Below are 24,119 nucleotides of genomic sequence, written 5' to 3' on the forward strand. Positions count from 1 at the left end.
TCCTCGGCCTCCGAAAGTGCTGGGAGTACACACATGAGCCACTGTGCCCGGCTTATTCTTTGAAAGGCTAGTAATTTAAAGTAGCTGCCACTATAATTTTTTTCCTGGAACTCTGGCATGGTAATTGTTTACTAAGACACAACATCTGACCTCTACCTTACAGGAGAGCATTCCAGCAAGCATTAGAGAAAGGGGGTAAAAAGCACAGACAAAACGAAGCAAGACTATTTTATTCTGCCAGCATCTTAATGGAGGTGATTAATTTAATAACTTACAATAGTAAAGTGAAGGCAAGTACAATATTCTATTGGGCTACAGAATATAACCATTTCTTGAGAGTTTTGAGCAGTGTTTCCCTTAGGGCAGAACATGTTATCAGTGGTGAGGATTTGGGGAATTCTCTAGAGACTTCCCACAAAACAATTTCTGAAATATTCATGCTAACAAAATGTTGCCTACAGATGATTAGGGAGGGCTGAGCATCTCTTCAAATAGATAATTTTCATTTACCTCTTACAGTAGTAATATATCAAAAAACAACACTTAGTATTTCTATTATCTTTATTTTATGTTGTGAAAGAATAAAACTTTGTGATTTTTCAGGAACCCTACTGGGAATCTTAAAGATGGTTTTATATAAAAGGTATCCAAAAGTTATTATTATTTTTATTGTTAATATTATTATTAGGATATGGCAATGTGCTTATTACAATCTGAATTGTCAGACGACATGTGAGCAATTGACTAAGGGTCATGGGTGTTAGAGAAGAAATTACCCTGACAAGTATTTAATTGATGTGATAATAAACATTCAAAACCAAATATTGAATCAGATGAGGCTGAGGCTGCCTGGCACTCCACAGGACAGCTAGTGACTTGTTTCTGTTTCCAAACCTTTCGCAATGAAAATACAGCAGAGGAATTTACAGTAAAGGTGAAATAAAGGTTGGAAAATAAAATAGATTCAGGGCCAATATCATTAAATATCTATTAGTGATAGTTCTTAAATATATGTATTTCTTTCCTCTTTAGCCCAGTACTATACAATGAAAATATGTGAACTACGAATGTAACTTTGAATTTCTAATAAGAACATTTCTAAAAGTACAAAGAAACAGGAGAAATCAACTTTTGGTATATTTTTTAAAACTTTACCCCCATATATACAAAATAGAATAATTTCAACATGTAATTACGTAAAAGTCTTAAGAATTTTACATATTTTATACTACAGCATATCTAAACACTTGGTCTCCATATACATTACATAAAATTTGCAGATGAAAAGTAGACCCACACACACAACTTCTCCCAGATAGAGTTAGAAGTTTCCCCATAACTAAATTACATGTTAGTTTTAAAATTCAAACTAATTAAAATTTTTAAAAATCTGTCCTGCCACACTACGTAGTCCACCTTGCAGTCGCTCAGGAACCACTTGGGCAGGAAGCTACTTCACTGTGGCAGCGCGAAGCTGCCTGAACTTCCCTTCTCTGTTCCTCTCCCTGTGCTTCCCCAACTGAAGGCAGGAGCCAGTTTCATTAGTCTAAGAAGGAAGATGTGTATGTGGAAGGTGCACAGTAGGAGAGCCATGGGAGAGAGGAAGGAAGAAACAAACAAAATTTGTCTATTTCATTTTAGAAAAAGTAGATAAAGCCAAACTTCTTTTCAAAATAACAAAAGTCAAATAATGGTGAGGACTTTTGAAAGGTGGGGGTAAATCAGCATTTGCACACATGTATACATGTGCACACTCTTGTGGGACTGCTTACATATACCCTGCAGCTGTGTGCAGCCATCTATACATGGGAGTGAGTAGAGTTGGAGCTGAATCCTGGCTTGCCCCGTTCTAGCCATCTGACCTTGGGTAAGTTAATTACACTTATCTGAGCTCAGGATTCTCATCTGTAAACTGAGGACAATCATATTTACCACCCGTGTTCACTTTGACAATTAAACGTGATAGATAGGTAACTTGGCTGTGTAAACTGTAAATTCCTACACGTTTATGTCAATGACCTTATCAGTTCCTCCTTCAGCTTTGGTGTCCTGTGAGTATACAAAGTCTTGGAACACAGGGGCACTTCTTTTCTCCTTCAACCTTGGCATTGATCTCCTGCCCTTCCAGCAGGATCAGGGATTCCATGCAGGTCCACTTATCCCTTCTGGAGAGATGCATAATTTCAGGATGCTTCAAAGGCAAGAAAGCCAGTAGAAAAATTACACAAGTTATAGATTTGACTGTTATTTCAGGCACCAGTTAATGGGGTTTTGTAAATATCTCTCAAAGCTTTAACAGCCTCTTAGGAAGCAAAGTTTTGGCTGCTCTTATGGAGAGGCAGTTGATGTAGTGGAAAGTGCACTGAACAAGTAAGTCCCTGGAAGCCCCTGGGCTTGTCTTGTTCATGATTTACTTTGAGAGTTAGGTCAAATCACTTCACCTTCCCGGGCTGTGATTCTTGCTCATATTTTGGTGATGATATTTGTGTTCATTTGCATATTAACAGCAATAACAGCTGTCTTCTATAACTCTTAAAAATAATATGAAAATCAGATAAGATGGCACTTATGGAAATATATTACCTGTCTGTAAAGCCGTTGGCAGGAGAAAATATTTTGTTTTAATTTTGTTTTAGTAATGCCAGAGAGCACCAGGAATCCACTGTGTCCCTAGATCAGATTGCCTTTTCTAGGACACAGCGGAGTTGGGGGGCAGAAGGAGAATTACAATTCTACAGAATAAGTCAGCATCGGGCTTCCCTCCACACAAGCTTCACAGCCGGCTCACTGCTGTCAACCGTTGTCACTGCTGTCAAAAGCACTTCAACAGCAAGTGGACATCTATTGAAAATGGAATGCTTTACTAATTACTCTTTCTTTCTTTCCAAAGCAAAAGTTTATATATTAAAATGTGACTTTTACGGAAGTTCATCAGTGATAATCATTAAAGTTTTCTTAATTGTACTTTTAATTAGATCAAAGAAATTATTTTAAATGCTTCCTTTGATTATGTGTTGAGTACTGTGACTTGTTGCCTTGTAGAAATAGCAGAATTGACATTTACTTCCTTATCTTCTTTAAAGGATTCAGATAAGAATTATTTCATTAGTTTTGTCTAAATGGTGTTTCAGATATAGGCCCTCAAGTTAAGAAAACAATTTGTAATAGACTGTATTATTTAGTCTATTCATTTAGACAAATTAAATTAATCCAATATGTAGAAAAGCTCCAAAATCCATAATTATGAACAACAAAATCTCTTCATCTTTTCTTTGAAAATATTATGACATTAACAAAAAAATATATAACTGATACTCAAACAAAAGTGAGCTCTTGTCAATCTCTAGTGAGTTTGCCAAGGGAAATGTCAATTACATGCTGTTTTTTATCTTTAGATGTTTGCTTCATTATCTGCATAATCAATTATTTATTCTGTAGCACAAACGAATTAGCTTTTCATAAGTAAAGTATCTTGAAGTTGTAATATACTTCTAATGTTAATGTGATTATATCAAACAGATCAAACCTGAATATGAGGATGAAAATGGGAGGTTTTGCATTAAATGATGGACAATTACAAGTCTGTGAAACACAGCTATCAAATTGCTGACACACATTAAAGTAAGTGGCATGACTGAATTTTAATGACTTGTAAAGTGAAATGTAGAAAACACTGTTCAATCTGTTTTGCTGGATTTTGACTTGCAAGAGAATTGTTGATGGTTAAATCAAGAGACATTCTGGGTTCAGGTTTTTATCCAAAATCTTTGGGTCAAAAATATTTGAACATAAAATCTGTATTTAAAAATAAATGGCATGAAATACACACACATTTGTAAAATGTGAGAAACAAATCTTTTAAGGCACCTAAAAATATTACGTAGAAACCTTCCTACATCAGAAACTACATGTGCATATCATACAGAGAAACTTAAAACTTAATAGTTAAGGGAGAATATATATGATTACATAAGTCTTGGAATAGTCTTCTATTTATTATTTATTATAAAAATGTAATAGAAATGAAATCATATGATAGGCATATAAATTTGTATATTTGTTTTAATTAAACACAACATAAGAATACCTTCCCTTATACTCAGAATGCTGCAAAATAGAGCTATTTTTCTTGAGTTCTGTTTCCATGTGACAGTGATGCCTCTCTGCGTTTTGCCTGCATAGGAACTGGCTCTCCTTGTGGATTCCTTTGCTTGGCTTTTTCCCGCATGTGGTTGTGAAAGATTCCCCTATATGATAGGGATCTGCTTGTCATGAGTAGGTAAGTTAGGACAACTTCTATGAATTTCATTGCTGTAGGTGGGAAACCTTATTCCAGGACTATGCTTAGGGTCTTCTTCGCCTTCTGTGCCTTGGTTTCAATGACACCAAAGCCATGGCAGCAGCCCTGCCCTCATCGCCTCCCAAGCAACTAATAATTCTGGAAAATGTCATTTGTACTTAATTTCCACAGCACAAAGATTTATTTTTGAGGTAGAGAAGCTAACAGGCTTTGCAACTATCAAAACACAAATTTTAAAAGCTGTGTCTAAACTCTTTAAAATTACCTATAAGACAGAATTCTTTAGCCCATGCCATTCAGTTTCCTGCCAGAGAACTGAGCAAGTAAACGTCATCTCAAAATCGATGTTGTGATGCTTCCATGTCCCGTCTCAGGTAGCCCAGGTGGTGAACATGAAGTTAGTTCACATCACATTTCTCCTTATAGGTAGCGGGATGTTAGGAATACCTGGGACTCAAAGATGGGGTGGCCCTCCTGGGTAGCTTAGTGTCATCTTTCAAGATTCTGAAATTCTTTCCAAGAGAAATATATCTGTATTATACTGATACATCTTTTATTCTCTAGGTCAGTGATACCAGCTGTAAATATTTCTCAACTAGCTCACTAATAATTTACTTTCATTTGGAGGGTTGGTAAGATATAGAAAGAAAGAGAGCAGGAGGAAGAGGGGGAAAGGAAGGAAGAAAGGAAGAATGAAGGGCACAAGGGGAGAAAGAAAGGAGACCAAGGGGAAGAGGGAGGAAGGAAAGGGAGAGAAACAGAGAGAGAGAGAGAGAGAGAGAGAGAGAGAGAGAGAGAGAGAGAGAGGGAGGGAGGGAGACAGAAGCAGAGGAATGTGTTGTTGCCAGATTTGTCATGTAGAATAGAATGCACTGGTATTTCTTGTTGCAGCCAAGAATGACAGCTGGCCCTATTCTCTTTAGGGATGTAGATGCAAGTTCTTTCCACAGCACATAATCTCTACAGCTCTCCAGTCTGTCATCCCTGTGGATTTGGTCAGCCCATGTCTTGGCAGAGTTCTTAATGCCAAATGTAAGCATGTGCTTAATTTGTCTCTGAAAACCCTTTGCTCCAGCACAGCTATGTGCCAAAACAAATTGGCTGAGATCCTTCACATAGGCCAATTTTTCTATGTATACCACCCATATTTATTGTGACCCTTATATGCGCTTGTGATGACTGCACGTGCTGGGGACACAGCATGAGCCGATCTCTCTTCTCATGGAGTTTTCATTCTAGTTGACACATATGCCTTTGCATGGTTTTTGCCAATATTGTTTCTATGTAATAGAAAGTTTATCGATGTCAGGGACTCTGCCTGCATAATCAGATTTACCTCATGCACAAGGACTAATCTGGAATTTTTAAAGCCAATCAATATTTTATGCAGAGCTTTTTTTTTGCCAGCATCTGTACTAATCTTTTTACAAGCTAAGTTATTTAAAACTCAGAACCAGTATTTATTACCTTCCTCATTTTATAGAATAGGAAAGTGATTCAGAGACACGTTGAGAAACTTGCTCAAGAGGAAACAGAAATTCAAGGCAGCTGACTTAACCTATGCTTTGGACTCATGCACTGGATGTGACCACCACCCAGTTCATAGGCCATTTTCAGCTACTCTTCTTTAATTATTTTCTCTGTGGTCACTTGACAGGTATATTTTTATTGCTCTGCATTCTTTTTAACAATTTCCTGTAATTGCTCTAGTGCAAGCAAACAGACAGGATTAGCAAGAAGAAAGTGTGGGCACCCATTCAACTGCAAGCAGGGTGTTGCCCCAAATGTCCAGCCCCTCAAGGCCTCTACTTCCCGATTGGTGAGAATGAATCTATTGATGGGATGAATTTTTGGAGGAGTCCTGGGAAGAGATGGAGCGTGAGGCACGTCTTTATGTAAATACAAACAATAGCTATTTCTGCATGGATTAAATGTACTTTCTCAGTTTTTTTTAAAGTCAAAGACCCCTGAGCTTATCAACTAGAAAGCACCTAGATCTCTGCCAGGTCATGTAACTAAACACAGGCTATGACCACCCCCATATGCAATGTGTGTTGGTCACATCTCTGCACAGACATATTCTTTCTATAGTTAGACATATCATGTCTAAATATATGTTCTCAGGGTATCATTTACAACTTTCTCACTTTTAAAATTTTTGTTAGGGTAATACTGGAGGAAAACAGGAAGCAATCCTAAGTGATTATTGAACCTACTTAGACAAAATAACATAATCTAAATTTTGAACCAAAATAATAGTAAAGGACTTATAAAAAAATAGATAATATTCTCAATCAGAGACCTTATTATCAGAAACACTCATATTTAAATTCAGTGTTACATAGAATAATAGTTAAATACTCTAAATAAATGTCTTGTGCTCAGATGTAATTATTTTCTACATTGAGCTTTATTTTTGCCCTGACTTAGTTCTTTAGTCAAGCTGGCTAAACTGTAACTAAACTATACTTTGTTCTACCTTTCCTTTTCAGCTTTCCATCCATCATATTTTACACGCATTATGCTTTACACTGTCGATGTTTCTCTCTGCCTTTCTGGAGTCCACGCAGGCCACATGATGCATGATGTATTCTTGATGGGAAACTGTTTCATTAAGATGTTCTACACATGACACCATCATAAGAATTACATAATTCTTATTATGCAATATGGCCTGGAGAGTTTGTTTGTCTTCTGTGAAACATAGTATTCAAGATACAGCTCTAAGTTAAGAGTCTGGGCTGGTTGGAGAAGAATAAGTTTGCTCAAAGATTAGGAAATGCTAAACAGAGGCTTAAATAAGTAGAGAAAAGGGAGAAATGGGCAAGAATAGAAGAGAGGGAGAGAAGAGTAGAAGAAAGGGAGAGAGGTTGCTACTGAGGAGCTGCCGTATAGAAAGAACAGAAGACGGTGCATTGCCAGTTGTAGTAGGCACAATAAAATTAATTAAAAAAGATAAATTGAAGCTTTTTTAATGTAAAAGCTTCAATTAATGTAAAAGCTAAACAAGGTTGGTGGAATATTAATTCAAATAGAATTACATTGAGAGAATTATATTGGTGGATGTCACTTATTTTAAAATAAATACTGTATTAGGGAAAGAGGGTAATTAGAAGAGTTAGTGAAGATAAATACCAGGATGTTATTTTACCATGCAGTTCTCACATTGAAAATGTTCATATTATTTTTTTCATTGTATTACAAATTAAGTATATTTATCAGCCATAAATCAATATAGAAAGAAAATAATAGTGCTATGGTAATTAAAATAAAGCTAAGCTAATTAAGGATAATGCTAATAGACTGGACACGGTGGCTCATGCCTGTAGTCCCAGCCCTTTCAGTGGTTGAGATGGGCAGATCACTTGAGGACAGGAGTTCGAGACCAGCCTACCCAACGTGGTGAAACCCCGTCTCTACTTAAAATACCAAAAAATTATCCAGGTTTGGTGGTGCATGCTTGTAGTTCCAGCTACTCAGGAGGCTGAGGCACAAGAATCATTTGAAACCAGGAGCAGAGGTTGCAGTGAGCCAAGATGGCGCCACTGCACTCCAGCCTGGGTGACAGAGTGAGATTCTGTCCCAAATAATGATAATGATAATAATAATAATAATAATAATAATAATAATAATAATAAGATCCCTCCTCCATTTCCCCTCTCAGATGCTAAATTTGCTTTTTATTTCATTGAGAAAACAGAAGCAATGACAGGAGGATCTTCACAGCATCCCACCCTTCCCCCTGCAGGTGTTCAGGTATACCTGCTGGGTGCCTCCTCCTGCCCTCCTGCTTGTCTGTAGATACTACTTACAGTCCCATCTAGATCCAGCCTCTGCATTGCACCTGCAAGGTCACATTCTATCTCCCCAACTCAGGGGCATTTCCCCAAAGTCGATAGTTTTCTCTCTTGCACCATAATTTTGTTTTTTCTATTGATTCATTTCTATCAGTATACAAACATTTTGCCATGAATATCCTTTTTAAAAAATAAAAATCTCTGTATTGACCACACTTCAGTCTCCAGCTCCCACCTCATTCTTTGCTTCCCTCTAAATCCTGTCACCTCAGAGGAATTTTCTAAGCAGCTTCTCATTTTCTCTTGAAGCCACTCCAGTTTAGATTTTTGCATAACCAGCTGAACCTGCTTATGATTATAACAGGTCCTCAAATAATGTTGTTTTGTTCAACACTGTTTAGTTAAAACACTGATGAAAACATATGATACCTAGCCCAGGCCCCTGTCTGTGTGGAGTTTTCATCTTCTCCTATGAATGGTAAACCTGATTTTGTTATTATGTCATTTCATGTAAAGTCAAAATTTCCAAGAATCTATAACTGAAGTTAGGTGGACTTACTCTGCATCCCCCAAGACTTCCACAATGCTAAACCCAGTAATCAATTCGCAGTCCAAGTGGATTCCTCCCTCTTCCCTGAAACTCCTTCTTCACATAGCTTCCATAGTACCACATTATTCTGGTCCTTTTTTCACATCAGTAGCTGCTTCTGAATCATGTTTGCGGTTTTTTTATTTTTTCATATCCCCAAATACAGCTTGTAGAAATCTGAGACTCACCACTCAGAACTGGCCCTTTTCAATTCAACCCCCTCCCTCAGTGAACTATAACCCTATCTCTGATGTTTACAACACCCTCCATACACCAGGGATTTCCAAAAACCTGTGCCTGTGTCCAGGTTAGAATTCTTTACTATCCACTTACCTGCCAGATACCTTCCCAGGAATGTCTATCAGTCATTCAACTTTAAAGCCATCAAATTTCAATTCTCAATCTCTCCTCTTTCAATCTTTTCCGCCTCAACAAAAAACACTTTCATTTTTTCAATTTCTTGGAAAAAAATCTAGGAGTCATACTTGACATGTTTTCTTTATTTAATACCCTAGGACCAGCTAGCTTCAGCCATCATTGAGTATTCCTTGGTTTTCTGGGAAAATCCTCTTTTCCTTTCCTTCAGCTCACCCTCTTTTATTTTCAACAATTATTTTAAAGAGTGAAACTTTAAAATAATAGGCACATTATTCCACTATTTTGTTCAAAATGCTTTAACATTTCCCATCGCACTCAGAGTAAATTCCTAACTCCTTACAGTGACTTAAAATTATTTTCAAGGTATCATGTTCCACAAATTCCCCTGACCACCTCTCTGGCCGTCCTCCACCTTTCTCTCTGTGCTTCAGCCAGGTGGACCATCTTTCTCTTTCTCAAATGGTCCATTCACACAAAATCTGGGCCTTTGCACTTTGCTTCTTCTTCCTAGAATGCTCACTTCTAGTAACTTCAGGGTTTTCTTCTTCACCTCCCCTATTTTTTCTGCTACTCACATCTTATACTGTCAGTTACTCTTTCCTTTATTACTTCTCATTTTATGTCAAATAGCCATACTCTTTCTCTTCTTTTTTCTCCACTTTATTTTCTACATGATACTCATGATACTCAAATATTGTATGCTTTTCTCATTTTTCCCTAGTCTTTTTAGGTACTTTGTCATATATTAACTAATGTATAATTTTTACATTGTAATTGCTGAATAGGTAACATGGTCACATGGTTCAAAGTCCAAATTGACTAGGAAAGGTAGAAAACAAAATTCCTCTAACAATAGTATACCCCTTCTGCCCTTGCCTTCCCCAAAATAATGTCTATTATTTGTTTCTTATGTTACAAGTTTTGAACACTTAGTATCACTTAGTTTATCTTAAATTCTCTCTCTCTCTCTCTCGCATATACATATATATATAGGTTACAAATTAAGTCTCCATAAGCTTGTTTTATCATTCCTATCTCTCATTCTACATTAAGGTTGAGGCATAATTTATTAACCTGTCACTTCCTGACGGATTTTTTTTCAACTTCTGTTACAAGAAGTGACCTTACTAAAATGTGTTTTAATGGTAGAAAGTTGTGTGAAAGTTGTCAGAATCAAAATGAAGTCACTTATGTTAAAATCCCTGACAAATGGAGCCGAGGAAGGCCATGAAGGAGTGGGTCTCATGTACGAATGCCTTACAACAAGAACTGTCACAAAAGACTGTTCAAAAGCCAGAGCCTTGCACAAAGCCCTCTCCAACTTACAAAACAAGCAAAATATTTCTTCTAGGACTTCTGCCCAGGAATTGCCTGTCCACTCTCAGACTGGTGCCACCCTTGTTATGGATTCTTGTAGCCAAAGATACTTATTTCAAAACAATTATTTAATCCTCTTTCTTTCTTCATTAGAAATCTTTGTATCCCCTTACCTCCCTGAGTATGTGCATGGACACACAGTTTATGATGGCCTGTGTACTGCCATTGCAATGCTCATTCCCAAATACACATAATTTTTTGTTAGAGACCTTGCCTATTATTCAGACACACAGTTGTTTTATTGTTATTGTTGTTATTTTTAAATATTATCTATGTTATTTAGGTAATTATTTTCTTTTTTGCCTTCTGGAGTTTTGTGTTAGAGTATATGTAATAAAGGTGATTAAAAAGATTATAAAGAAGATTATAAAATTATAAAGAATTTCTCCCAAGTTTTTTTTCTTGGTTTGGAGTTTTATTATTTATGTTTAGATTGCTGATCCACTCAGAATTTATTTTGTTACAGTGTATGATATACAAATGTAATTTTGCTTTATTTTTTAAATGGTTATCCAGTCATCCTTACATCACATCTTGAATTATGTTCTTGTCTGTCAGTACAACCATACCCTAAATTCCTGTACACAACTGTGTCTAATTCTGGAGTTTCTACTATACTTGGTTTGTCTTTGTCTCTCTTCATACATCAATACTACACACTTTCAATAGTGTAAATTTGCCAATATATCCTTAAACCTGGTAGGGTATGTTTCACTTATTCATCTGCTTTTTCACAACTCCTGCTTATATTTGTTTGTGTACCTTTCCGTATAAATTTTAGGATTAGATCTTCTAAGTTCAATTTGAAAATGCCTTTGTTATCTATATTGAAATTTTACTGAATGTATAGGTTAGCTTTATAATTTGACTATTTTATGCAAGAACATACATTTTCATTTTTTTGTGTGTCAGTTTTCTAATTATTTCGTTAAATTATTTGTTTTCATCTTGCGTTATTAATTGAAAACCTATTGATTTAAACACATTATTTTGTATCCTGTTTTTTACTTTAACATTAAATAATTAAATTTTAAATTAAATAAAAATATATAATAGCTTAACTCATCTCCAATTACAAATGTCAGATTTCCTTTGCTTTTCTAGTTGTTTTGTCTAAAGTGTTCAGTGAACATTAAACAACAGTGGTCAGCTCGGATTCTGTAGGGTCTGCATCTCCTATGCCTTCTGGGCTGAGACACACATTTTTAATCATGTTCAAGGACAAGCCAATTTATTGTAATTTTTTTTCTTTTTCGTAAAATCAAGGAAATCAAGGACACTTGTAACAGACCTTTATTATTATTATTATTTGAGATGGAGTCTTGCTCTGTCGCCCAGGCTGGAGTGCAATGGTGCAGTCTGGCTCACTGCAACCTCTGCCTCCCGGGTTCAAGCAATTCTTCTGCCTCAGCCTCTCAAGTAGTTGGGATTACAGCCACGCGCTACTATGCCCGGCTAAGCTAATTTTTGTATTTTTAGTAGAGATGGGGTTTCACCATGTTGTCCAGGCTGGTCTCAAACTCCTAACCTCAAGTGATCCGCCTGCCTAGGCCTCCCAAAGTGCTGGGATTACAGGCTTGAACCACCACACACGGCAACAGATCTTTGGAGCATCTTTAAGTATATTTGATTTTAAGTGCATTATAACAGCTCTCTTAACACTGAAACATCCACTTATTCTGGGAAGGACAACCCTTGCTCATGGTTACTTTCTATTCCGTTTTTGGTAACTTTGAAATTATGTTAATTATGAACATTTGTCATAATGCTTTCTTGTCTCATCTTTTTTTCCCAATGTATATAAGGTTGTAGTATCAATATTTATAATTATTTTATACAAAAGTTTATATTTTGAGACATTCTAAATAGTAGAGAAAAATAAAATTTAAATCTGTTGAAGTTATTTGCTTTTTAACGGTTTGTTAGAATTCTTTTCTAAAATAATTTGGTCCTGCTACTCATTTTGTGAGACCAAAGTTCTCATGTTAGTTGAATTGTCTTATGAATTTATATATATGTATATTCTACTGATACTAATTTAGATGTTCTCAGTTACCTGGTGTTTGTTTTGACAAATTATTTTTTGTGAAAGTCCACGGCTTTATCTGGATTTCCAAATTTATTTGTAAGTAACATACTCATTTTTGAATATTTGACCCTCGATTGTTATTTTTCCACATAATTTTTTTCCTTTCTTTCTTCATTTTAGATTGCGGTTTACATATTTTATTATCTTAAAGCTTCAGTAAATATTTATTTCTCATAATTTAACCTTGCATTTTTCTACCACTTTAAATACTTTTGTGATTTTTCTTTATTATATTGTTAATTTTCTAGCTCTTTGATTTGTATTCCTATTTCATTTTTATTAATTATTATTAGTTGAAAGGTATTAAGGCAATAACTTTCTCTCCAAACCTTTTAGCTGTGGCTTACAGTATTGGATACGCAAAACTTTATTTTTCTAGATTTTTTGTTAGCAATTTGTTATTAATTCTTTGACTTAAGAATGTTTCAAAAGAACATGTGCTCACATTTCAGAAGAAAGACTTTTTCTTTTTCTGACTGTTTTAAAAGTTCTGTTTGTAATTCTATAGTATTGGGAATGCTTTTGCTATTAAGACTTCTTTTTCCTGTTTCCAATGTTTGAATTTTGAAATGTTCTGTAGACTTTTAAAAGCGGGAATAGTCCCTGATTACAAAATACGAGGTGTAAATTTTATGTTTAGTTATTAAGGTAACAACCGCAAAAAATGTTTTCTTGTTTGTTTTGTGCTATGAGTGATAAAAGATAAATTAGTATCTTCTACTAAATAGGCTTCTTTCATTTTCTCTTAATTCCTATAATTCTGCCTTATAAGAGTAACAGTTTTGTATGTTGCATAGAAAGTTATAATTATGATGATATTATTGTGATCTGAAATCTGTTCATTATAAAGTGCTCTTTAAAAATGTACTTAATGTATTTTGAGCCTAAAGTCCACCATTCTGTTTTTAAGATAACCTTTGCTTTCCTTTAAGTTTTCTGTTATTAATGCCCAATATTTTGCTTTCTAAATTGTGTTAATACTTTGCATACTATTTCTTTCTAAATATTTTGTTTTAATATCTCATAGAGAGCACAGATTTGAATTTTACATTGTTAAACAGGCAGAAATTTCTAATTTTTTAATAGGTGGTTTAGTGCACTTTCATGTGTTAAAATGGCTATGTATTTCACTATTTTATCTTCCTGTTTACATGTTTGTTTTCTGTCTCTGAGATAGGTTTGCCATGGGGTTGTACATGTTGTCCATCTGTATTTAACAGGGTTTTTATTTTTATTTGAGTAACTGACTTGAGTATTGTACCTTTATTATCATATACTAAGTTCTTTATTTTTTACATAACATCCTTTTCTTCTCTTGCTTGCTCTTTCTTTCACCAAAATAATTTGGCAAAAATATTCTGTACTTATTTGTATTGCACTTCTTTTCATAACAGCCTCTTCTGTTTCTCTTGTTACTTCATCCCTCCAGGAATCACACGTTTTATTGAAATAGAAGTATAAATATTTGTTATTTTGAGAGAAACCCTCAAGAACAGGAAGACTGTTCTTTCAAGAGGTTTTTTTGTTTGTTTGTTTGTTTTCTTTCGGTTTTTTGTTGTTTGTTTGTTTGTTTTGAGATGGAGTCTCTCTCTGTTTCCCAGGCTGGAGGGCAATGGTGAGATCTTGGCTCACTGAAACCTCCGCCTCCCGGGCTTTCTAGAGTTTTTGGAGATCTGTTACTTGAAAATGATTTATTCCTTTTTTCTCACAGACAAGACAACGTTCTGCTTTTCAGCTTTTGTCATTATTACAGGTTTTGTCAATTCTTTCATACATTTTTATTTGAATTAGGACTGCTCACTTTGGCTGAAAATTGAGCTTGCAAATTATTTTCCCAGTATAAATTTTGCCTTTGTGTGATATTTAAGAAGACAAAGGGAAAATTCTTTCTTATTCTACTACTTTATACATGAAGCATCCTGTTCAATTTTATTGTCTACCTTCTGCCAATAAAATATAGGATTAATGCAAATATTAGTTTTTGCTTATTTTGTTTACTACTGAACATCCAGCTTTCAGAATTATACTTGCTATGTAGAAAGTACAGAGTGACCATTTCTTGAATGACTAAATTAATAAACATGAACATTTCTGCCCTGAATTGTGATTTATTTATCTATGGGTCTCAATGTTAAAAAAAATTCATGACAGAAAATATTCAATTCAACTTAATTTAACATTATACAATGCAAATTTGACTTTTTAAATTTTCTTTCTATGGTTTCCTTTCCAATTACAATTCTAATCCATCAGATACTTTAGGTGTAACTTGTTGAATTTTGGGTTATTTAGATATTATTAAAGGAATCTAAATATAGGTGCTATAAACATTCATGTGCAAGTCCTTGCATGGGCATATATTCCCATTTATTTTGGGTAATTATCAAATAGAACAATGACTGAATCATATGCATCTATTTAATTATTTTTATATTTTTTAGAGATAATTCTAAATTTACACATAGTTTACACTTTTTCTAATGATGATATTTTAAATTATCATAAATTTCATGGTTTAAAACATTCCTCACCTCTTCCAGCTTCTAGAGGATTTTCTCATTGCTTGGCTCAGAAACACAATCCTCTGGCCTCTGCTTCCTTCCTCATCTCTTCTTCTCTGACGTGGACACCCCTCTCTCCCTCCTCTAAAGACTCCTGTGGGGCCAATACACAGAACACAGAACAATCTTCCACTGTCAAAGTGGCTGCCTTAAGCAGATCTGGAAAGTATGTTCTGACGTACGGTTACGTATTTACGGATTATGGGGATTAGGCCATGACACTTTTTGGCGGGGGGAGCATTATTTATCTTAACAGAGTCCACACTCTTGCCCCCCAGAGATTCACGTTTGTCTTATATGCCAAATATATTCACTTCATCCCAACATCCTGTAAAGGCTCAGCCCATTCCAGTATCAACTCAAAGTCCAAAACTTTAATTGTCTCAGCTCAAAGGTCCAAAATCCTACCACTTACATGATCTAAATCAAGTATTGGTGAGATTCTGAATCCAATCCACCCTCAGGTATGATTTCTCTCTATCAGTCCGTGAAACGCAAGAAGCAAGCTACTTGTACTCAAAATGCATCATGGAACGGGGAAAAGATATTGGTTATAAACATCCTAATTCAAAGAGGGAGAAAACTGAAGAAATATTGGAGTCACTAGTCTTAAGAAATTTTACAACTCAGTTAAGTAAACAGCTTTAGGTATCAGGGTCAGGTAAAAATTGTCTGATTTGTGGCTCCACCATCTGGGCTCACAGCTCTGACCTTGGAGTCATTCTTTTTTTCTTTCTTTCTTTGTTCTTTTGCTTTCTGTGAAAGTTAACGTGTTTGCAGCTGAGCCGTCTTTTTCAGCTTGTTTCATGACTGTAGAATTTGGGAAGTCTGAGAGCCCTCTTTCATTTTCTCTTCTCTGAATCCTTTTCAGTCCAAGCTAACAGCACAAAATTCTCAAGTTCTTGATAATAGTTCTTAACTTAAAGTTTGCATTGTCTGATATTAGTATAGCTATCTCAGCTCTCTTATGATTACTATTTGCATGGAATGTCTTTTTTCTGTTCTTTGGCTTTCAGCCTGCCTGTGTCTTTGCATAGAAATTGAGTCTTTATCACCACACATTGGACACGGTATTCCCTGCTCTGGTGATAGGTGCACCAAAAACTCAGAAATCACCACTAAAGAACTTATTCATGTAAGCAAGCACCATCTGCTCCCCAAAACCTATTGAAATAAAAAATATATATATATTTTAAAATGACCCTTTTTAGACAATATATAGTTGGCTTGCAAAAAAAATTTGTTTTAATCCATTTTGCTAATCTCTGCTTTTTTCTTAGAGTTTAATCCATTGACATTTGAAAAAATTAGTAAGAAGGAAGAGTTTATTTCTGCCATTTTGACATGTGTTTTCTGTATGTAACTCCTTTCTCCCTGATTTCCACCATTCCTGCCTTCTTCCATGGTTAGTTTTGGTAATTAAACTAAAGAGAATATTTAAATTCCCTTCATAATTCCTTTTGTGTATATTACATAACTATTTTCTATGTGTTACCAAATAAAAGACATAGAATCTCTCAGCTATTACAGTCTGATTTGAATTGATACTAACTTACACAATGTTTTTCTCCTATGCAGCTCTGTTTCTCCCTTACGTTACTGATGTCACAAATTACATCTTTTTGTCTTGCACGTCCAGTTACATAGATTTATAATTATTTTTTATCATTTTTTTTGAAATTCTGTAGAAAAAAGTTACAAACAAAAATTACAATAACACTGGTTCTTATGCTTCCCATGTATTTAGCTTTTCTGGAGATCTTTATATCTTCACATAACTTGGAGTCACAGACTAGTGTACTTTCATTTTAACACAAAGATTGCTCTTTAGCATTTCTTGATGGGTAGGTCTAGTGGAATTCCCTCCCTAAGTTTGTGTTTATCAGGATTATCATTCATTTTTAAAGAACAGGTTTGCTAGTATAGAATTATGTTGATAGTTTATTTTTCTTTGTTCACTGTAAATCATCTTTATCATGTTGCTTTCAAGATTGTCTCTTTGTCTTTGACATTTGACAGTTTAATTACAATGTGCCTTGGTGGGAGCCTCCTTGGAGTCTTCCTTCCTTCCTTCCTTCCTTCCTTCCTTCCTTCCTTCCTTCTTTCTTCCTTTCTTTCTTCCCTTCCTTCCTTCCTTCCTTCCTTCCTCCCTTCCTTCCTTCCTTTCTTCCTTCCTTTCTTCCTTCCCTTCCTTCCTTCCTTCCTTCCTTCCTCCCTTCCTTCCTTCCTTCCTTCCTTCCTCCCTTCCTTCCTTCCTTTCTTCTTTTCCTTCCTTCTTCTTCCTTCCTTCCTTCCTTCCTTCCTTCCTTCCTTCCTTCCTTCCTTCCTTCTTTCCTTCCTTTTTTTATCTTTTTTTTTAGATAAAGGTTCACTCTTGTTGCCCAGGCTGGATTGCAATGGCACGATCTCACAATTTCAGCTCACTGCAACCTCTATCTCCCAGATTCAAGCGATTATTCTGCCTCAGCCTCCTGAGTAGATGGGATTACAGGCGCCCCCCAACCATACCCGGATAATTTTTTGTATTTTTAGCAGAGATAGGGTTTCACCATCTTGGCCAGGCTGTTCTCAAACACCTGACCTCAGGTGGTCTGCTTGCCTTGGCCTCCCAAAGTGCTGGGATTACAGCCATGAGCCGCCATGCCTGGCCCAGTTTTTCTACTTGGAGTTTGTTGAGCTTCTTGTATTTATAGATGCAGCATTTTTTTTTTTTTCTCAAATTTGGAAATATTTCAGCATATTTTTTTCTTTTTCTTTTTTCTTTTTTTTGAGATGGAGTTTCACTCTTATTGCTCAGGCTGGAGTTCTATGGCACGATCTTGACTCACCGGAACCTCTGCTTCCCAGGTTCAAGCAATTCCCCTGCCTCAGCTGCCTGAGTAGTTGGGATTACAGGCATGTGCTACCATGCCTGGCTAATTCTGCATTCTTAATAGAGATAGGGTTTCTCCATGTTGGCCAGGCTGGTCTCAAACTCCCGACCTCAAGTGATCTGCCCTCCTCGGCCTCCGAAAGTGCTGGGATTACAGGTATGAGCCACCATGCCTGACCATGCTTTTTTCTTTGAATAATCTTTCTGCCTCTTTTGTTCTTATTTCTCATTTGTGAGTACACTTATGCATATGTTGGTCCACTTGATGGTGTCTCTTAGGCTCTATTTATTTTTTGTAATTATTTTTTCTTTCTGCTCCTCAGGCAGGATAATATTAACTGTCCTATTTTCAAGCTACAGATTCTTCTCTTCAATCTGCTGTTGAATCCCGCTGATGAATTTTTAAATGTAAGTTATTATAATTTTCACCTCTAGAATTTCTATTTGACTCCTTGTGATAATTTCAATCTATTTGCTAATATTCTCACTTTATTTGCATATTGTTTTCCTGACTTCTTTTTGTTTTGTGTTCAATTATTTCCTTAATTCTTTGAGCATAGCTAAGACATTTGCTTTGAAATCTTTGTCTATTAAGTTTGATATCTGGCCTTCCTTTGGATTGGTTTTTCTTAATTTATTTTCATCCTTTGAATGAGCTACATTTTCCTGCTTCTATGTATGACTTGTAATTTTGTTGCTGTTGAAGATGGGGCATTTGGTTTAATGTGGTAACTTTGGAAATAAAATTCTTCCCCTTTCCTAGTTTTTGATTATTTTAAATTATTTAAGGCTGCAGTAATCTATTTGAACATTTTCTAAGCCATTTCTGCACACACTATTTTTTGGCATGTATGATCATTGAAATCTCTCTTCTTATCACTCCTGTGTATTTAATACCTTGACAGAGATTTCCTTGAATGACAAGGACTGGAAAAAAAAAAAAAGCAGAATACAAAATATCAATAAAAAATAAAAAAAGGAAGAAAGAAGAGAACAACCACCTCTGTCAGTCTTTGCAGAATAGTTCTGTGCCAGGGAACTTTTTCCCTACTTATCTAGGCCTAGTCTGGGCACTGAAATCAGCCCGAGTTGAAAGAGGAAGTTCTTGGGACTCTGAGCACACATCTTACCTGAGTATATGAGTAGCTTTCTAAACCATACCCCCCATATACATGCTGCTTTTCAATAACCTAATTTCCAGTGATTTTCACCTCAACTTTTCCTTCAGACCTTAGTTTATCTGTTGTATATCTCCACTCATAATCTTTTGGCCCAGGTATCTGTAGGTTTGACTTCTTGTAGCTTTTCCAAATCATGCTTGCCAGTTTTGCCACCTGCATTCTGAGTAATGCAAAGTAAGTGTTTGTATTAATCCTTCAAATAACCTCCAGGCATATTAGAACAGATGTACATAACACTTTGCAAATATGGGTTATTTCCCCTAGTTCCAGGGGGTACCTAGGAAGTAGACTGCAACCTATTCAATGCTCATACACCTACTATGCTTAAGAAAGGAGTGAGGCAAGAGTGATTTAAGAAAGATTTTTATGCCATTTTTAAGATGTCATTTTCTTGATTATCTCTTTAGTTGTAACCTTTTGACTGTTCCCAGAGATCCTGCAAATCTCGTTTAGAAAACTTCTGTTTTTTTGTTTATATTCTACTTTTTTATGTTTCTATGGGAGAACGAGAGCTTAGAACTGCCTACTCTGCCATTTTGCTCATAATACTCATCTAAAATAATATTTTTAGAAAGCCCTGTGCCCACAAGAACTGGTAGAACTTTAAAGAAAATAATCATAATGCATTTATGACCACAGGAAATCTGATGTATATGCAATAACAGTTTTATTGGGACCAGTAAACCAGAATCCCCAAATAGAGAATGATAAAACTTAAGAAACCAAACTATTTACACAGTAGAACCTCAGGAATTGGTGATACAATAGGGGGCTATAAAAAGTAGAACTTCATTTGATTGTGTTAACATTTTCTGTCTGCTACTATCTGTATATCATAGGAAGATTGCTGGAAGGGAAATGATGGCTTACTCACTTGGGAAAATAATGAGCATCAGTGATTTATTTTTTTAAAAGATATGGATGAACAGCTAAGGAACAACAAATTCAGAAAGCCTTTTCAATTTCTAAACATGAAGGGCTAGGCATAGAGTAATTATTAAAACCACTGATAGCTGTACAAAGAGGCAGCCAGACAGGAATTATGGGCTTTGATAATTCACAACTACTACCAGACTGTGACACATCAGGGAGGAAACCAGAGAAATAAATGCTCACTCAGACGTCTCTCCTACAGGCCTTTCATCTATAGCTAGTAAGTCCCATTGGTTGAACTAAACCAGGAACCAGAGATCAAGGCGACCAGTCAGTACAGTCCATAAAGTTCAGCTTCCTGGGTCAGAGGTGAGAGAAAAAGGTGGAGGATGGATGTGGAGTTGCAAGCACATACTAGATCTCAAAATTGCATGAAAAACAAAACATGCCCAAAATAGCTGTTTCTGTGCTTTGTAAAATCTAGCCTCCAAAGTCTAGCATAGTGAGCATTTTGTCCATTTTATTGCCCAAATTCTGGCTATCACTATTGCTATGATAAGGTATTTTTTCTCCTACCCAGAAGTCTTGTGTTTCCTGCAAGCCCCAGTGAAACTGTGGCAGAATAATTTCTTAATTTGAAAGTGCAGTAAAAGTTCAGACCCCATATAATTTCTGACACTGTTAGGGTTGAAGCTGAGGCACTGACAGAGGCGTGACTTTCTGGAAAAGGAAGGATGAGCATATTGTGGACTTATTAACAGGATTTGATGGAAGTCCATGAAAATCAGTAGCAAACATGTTAACCAAATTGTGTGCTTAAACTCAGATAAAAATGATCTTCCACCTACTGCCTCTTACTAAGAAAGAATATGGAAACGGTGGTGGCCACACACAGGGAAATAGCTTTAAAGACAGCTGTCTTCACTTTGTCCTGGGTGTTGTGTACTGTCCTCCTGATGGGAGGACTTTACTGCCAGTCTGGCAGCCAGACTCAGATTTGTCTCAGTGTAAACATTAGTGTGAAGAGTTTTCCTGGGTGGGCAGAAGGTTCAGAATTCTTTCAGGCAACGATACCCAAGCAGCAGATCACAGTGAGCATAAAAAACAGGGAAATCTGTAAACACTATGGGCAGAAATTAGGCAAATTTTAGAACCTTGGTTGTTGGTTGGTTTGAAACTGTCCCAGTTGCCCCACAGAAATGATATTTACATTTTTTTGAATAAACATAGAAATTGGATCTCTGGATCTTAAAGCTTGAAACGTGCATGTGTCTCATCTGAGTTCCTCTCTTAGGAAACCAACCTTCAGGTAAAAAGCTGAGACTCAACAGATCATGGCATCCAGACCCCTTGTTCTTCCTAACTGCTTCCTTACCACTCCCTAATTCCTGTTTTGCATTTTCCAATTTTAGTTGGTCAGGGAACTGGATTTAAGACTGATCTCTCCTTTTCTCAGCTGCAGCACCTGAATAAAACCTTCCTCTCTGGCAATACTCCTCTCACTGCTTGGCTTCTGTGCAGCGAGTATTGTGACATAGACTGCACTCCTGGCATTTTAATAACAGGTTCACTTGGGAGATGAAGGGACAGTGTACATAAAGCTTGCTATGGAAGAATGGCAGCCAATGGGCCTTCATCAGCACCTCTTTCAGTTCATCCTGCAAACCTTGGATACATTTACCTAAGGCAGTAATAGATCTCCAAATGTGTTGTTTTGCAGTGGGTCCTGTCTGCTGTAAAGAAAATTTGGACCTCTCTGTAAAATTAGTCCAACACAGGCACACTGCCCCAGGAACCCACACAAAACACCCTCTAGTATTCAGGCTCTTAGGATCTTGGCTTGGGAACACCCTTTACATATTTGGCAAACTCGAGGTGATACATTACTTTAGAAAGAACATCAAACTGTGTGTCAGAGTAGCAGATGTGGTGTGGAAAAGGAGGCTGATAGTTTCAAGCAGGAAATAAGCTTGGAATGAGTGAATGAGTAAACTTGCTAAATGAGTAAAAACTCTGGTATCAATGTGTAATTTTCCTGTAGAAAGACAGTGGATTCTAGCTATTTTACTTCCCATTTCTAAGCTGATTACATTGATATTTCTGCCACTTAGAGACTCCTTTTACAATGGCTTAGTTTCTGGGTTTTAGGTATTTTTGATTGTTTTATTCTAAAGTGAGGATATTTGTCTAATTGAAAATGCTATGTGAAACCCAAAAGATACATGTGTTACATAAAGTATGAAATTATGTCCTTGGTTATAATTTTTAAATGGTAGGAACTGGTTATTAAATGTTGCCAAGGCACTGAATCACATGAGCTTTTTTTTCAAACTCTAAACTGTATTTATACAATCTATATTATTTTTATGATATGCTAACTTTGCTAAAAGATGAGGACATACTGCAAGAAAACTCATGTAACCAACTCAGGGAGAAAATAAGGACAGTAATGGTGTCAATGTCATTGGAAGACATTAATTTAGATTTAGCTCTGAGCTCCCTGAACTTGAAGATGGGAAGATAAATTAAAAACAATTTTAAAATTCCCACTCCATCTTTCCTTCAACTTAAAGTCCATTTCAGTATTTATAGATTTCATACTTCTTTCCCCCAAAGGCATTTTGATCTAGGCCAAGAGTGTCAGACACAACTGAAATGGCAAGCATTTAAATTTATCCTGACAAGTTTGGATCCTAGCTCTGACCACTGGCTATCTAAATGTCAACATGACTCAGTTTGTTCACTAGAAAAGAACAAAAGATAAGTTAAAATAATCATTTAAGTATTATATTAAATAACTTGTGAATAGTAGCTAATAATGGAAGGCTTACTATAATAATATCGATTGATTGCTATGTCAGGTGTGGTGCCAAGCATTCATCATATCTTATGAGATTAGCACAGTATCTCCCCAATTTTATAGTTAAATAGTTTAAGTAACTCTCCAGCAGTCAGAAAATTATTTATTGGAGACAGTTGTTGGCTTTGAGTTCCAGATCTGTCAGCACTTTGAGCACTTCCCTACTCTGCCTCTCACATAGTATTTGACACAGGTATTTGAAAAAAGTGATATCTTCATCTCCTCATTTTCCAAGATGCTCTAAGATTTAACTCAAAAATATGTCAGATCAGAAGAAAATTGTATTATGCTGCTTTATTCACAGAATTGTATGAACAAAACATAAGATATTGCACTCCATCTGTTAAGGTGTATGATTCTTTTAAAAATTCTCTAAAAAAAAAAAAAACATTTTGTTGTTTAATGACCATAGCTGTGGAGTCAATAACACTGTTTTTAGAAGATATTTATGTTTCTTGTTAAACTAATCTTCTTCCATATGATGAAAACACTGAATAATACTGATGGTTTCCTTTATAAGTCATCCTAAGTAAGATTAACTTAAACATTGAGAAAAACCATGGGTTCCCATCAAATTTGTCTTGAATTAAAATTTATCCTCTTTGATTTGAAAACATGGTTCTCTCTTTTAGTGTGTGCATGTGTGTGCGCACATGTGTCTGTGCGTGCATGTAAATGTAATGAGCTGAGAAAATACTCATGTCCTAGACCTGCTTCCCTGATAGTATTATAGGTCCTATGTTGGTGTCTTTTATTATTAATTTGTACATGGGTTACCTCCTGTGTCAGCCCAGGCTTTAAGGTAGTGCCACTAAAACCTGATATGTTGTATGTTGATATTGGCACATGACTCATGCATTGAAATGTCCAGTATCTAGGAAATGTGCACACAAGTCCTAAAAAGGTCACATATAAGATGATTACATAATTATTGTTTTATCAAATTGAGAAGGGAGGAATCTTATGAACAAAGACCTTCTAAAGATTAAGGAGTGAAGGAGCCTCCAATAACAAGGCTTAGTTTTTACAATTCATTACAATTGGTTTGTCTCTGGTTTTAGATATTTTGTTTGTCTGTTTTATTCAGAGGAGCTGAGCATTTGGAACTGTTCCTGGACTTCAAAACATAAAGCCTGCATCCAGGAAAGCAGGTCGGGACAATTCTGATGGGGCCTTACAGATAATTTAGAGGTTGCCCCCTACACACCAACACAGATGTCCAGAGTCTCAATTTTATGGCAT

General features: G+C 35.9%; 1 long non-coding RNA gene across 5 annotated transcripts in view; it reads right to left on the minus strand.

Annotated features, from left to right (window-relative positions):
* Positions 1 to 24,119, minus strand: part of LOC108532128 (uncharacterized) — a 97,239-nt gene that overhangs the window by 53,179 nt on the left and 19,941 nt on the right. The window contains exon 2 of one of the 5 annotated variants that reach the window (XR_001886367.1): positions 15,062 to 15,185. The exons of the other annotated variants lie outside the window; for them this stretch is intronic. This is a non-coding gene — a long non-coding RNA (uncharacterized LOC108532128). The remainder of the gene's footprint in view (positions 1 to 15,061; positions 15,186 to 24,119) is intronic. 5 annotated transcript variants of the gene reach the window in all.

Source organism: Rhinopithecus bieti, unplaced genomic scaffold, assembly GCF_001698545.2.
Source record: "Rhinopithecus bieti isolate Rb0 unplaced genomic scaffold, ASM169854v2 scaffold_8220, whole genome shotgun sequence".
Classification (NCBI taxonomy): Eukaryota; Metazoa; Chordata; class Mammalia; order Primates; family Cercopithecidae; genus Rhinopithecus; species Rhinopithecus bieti.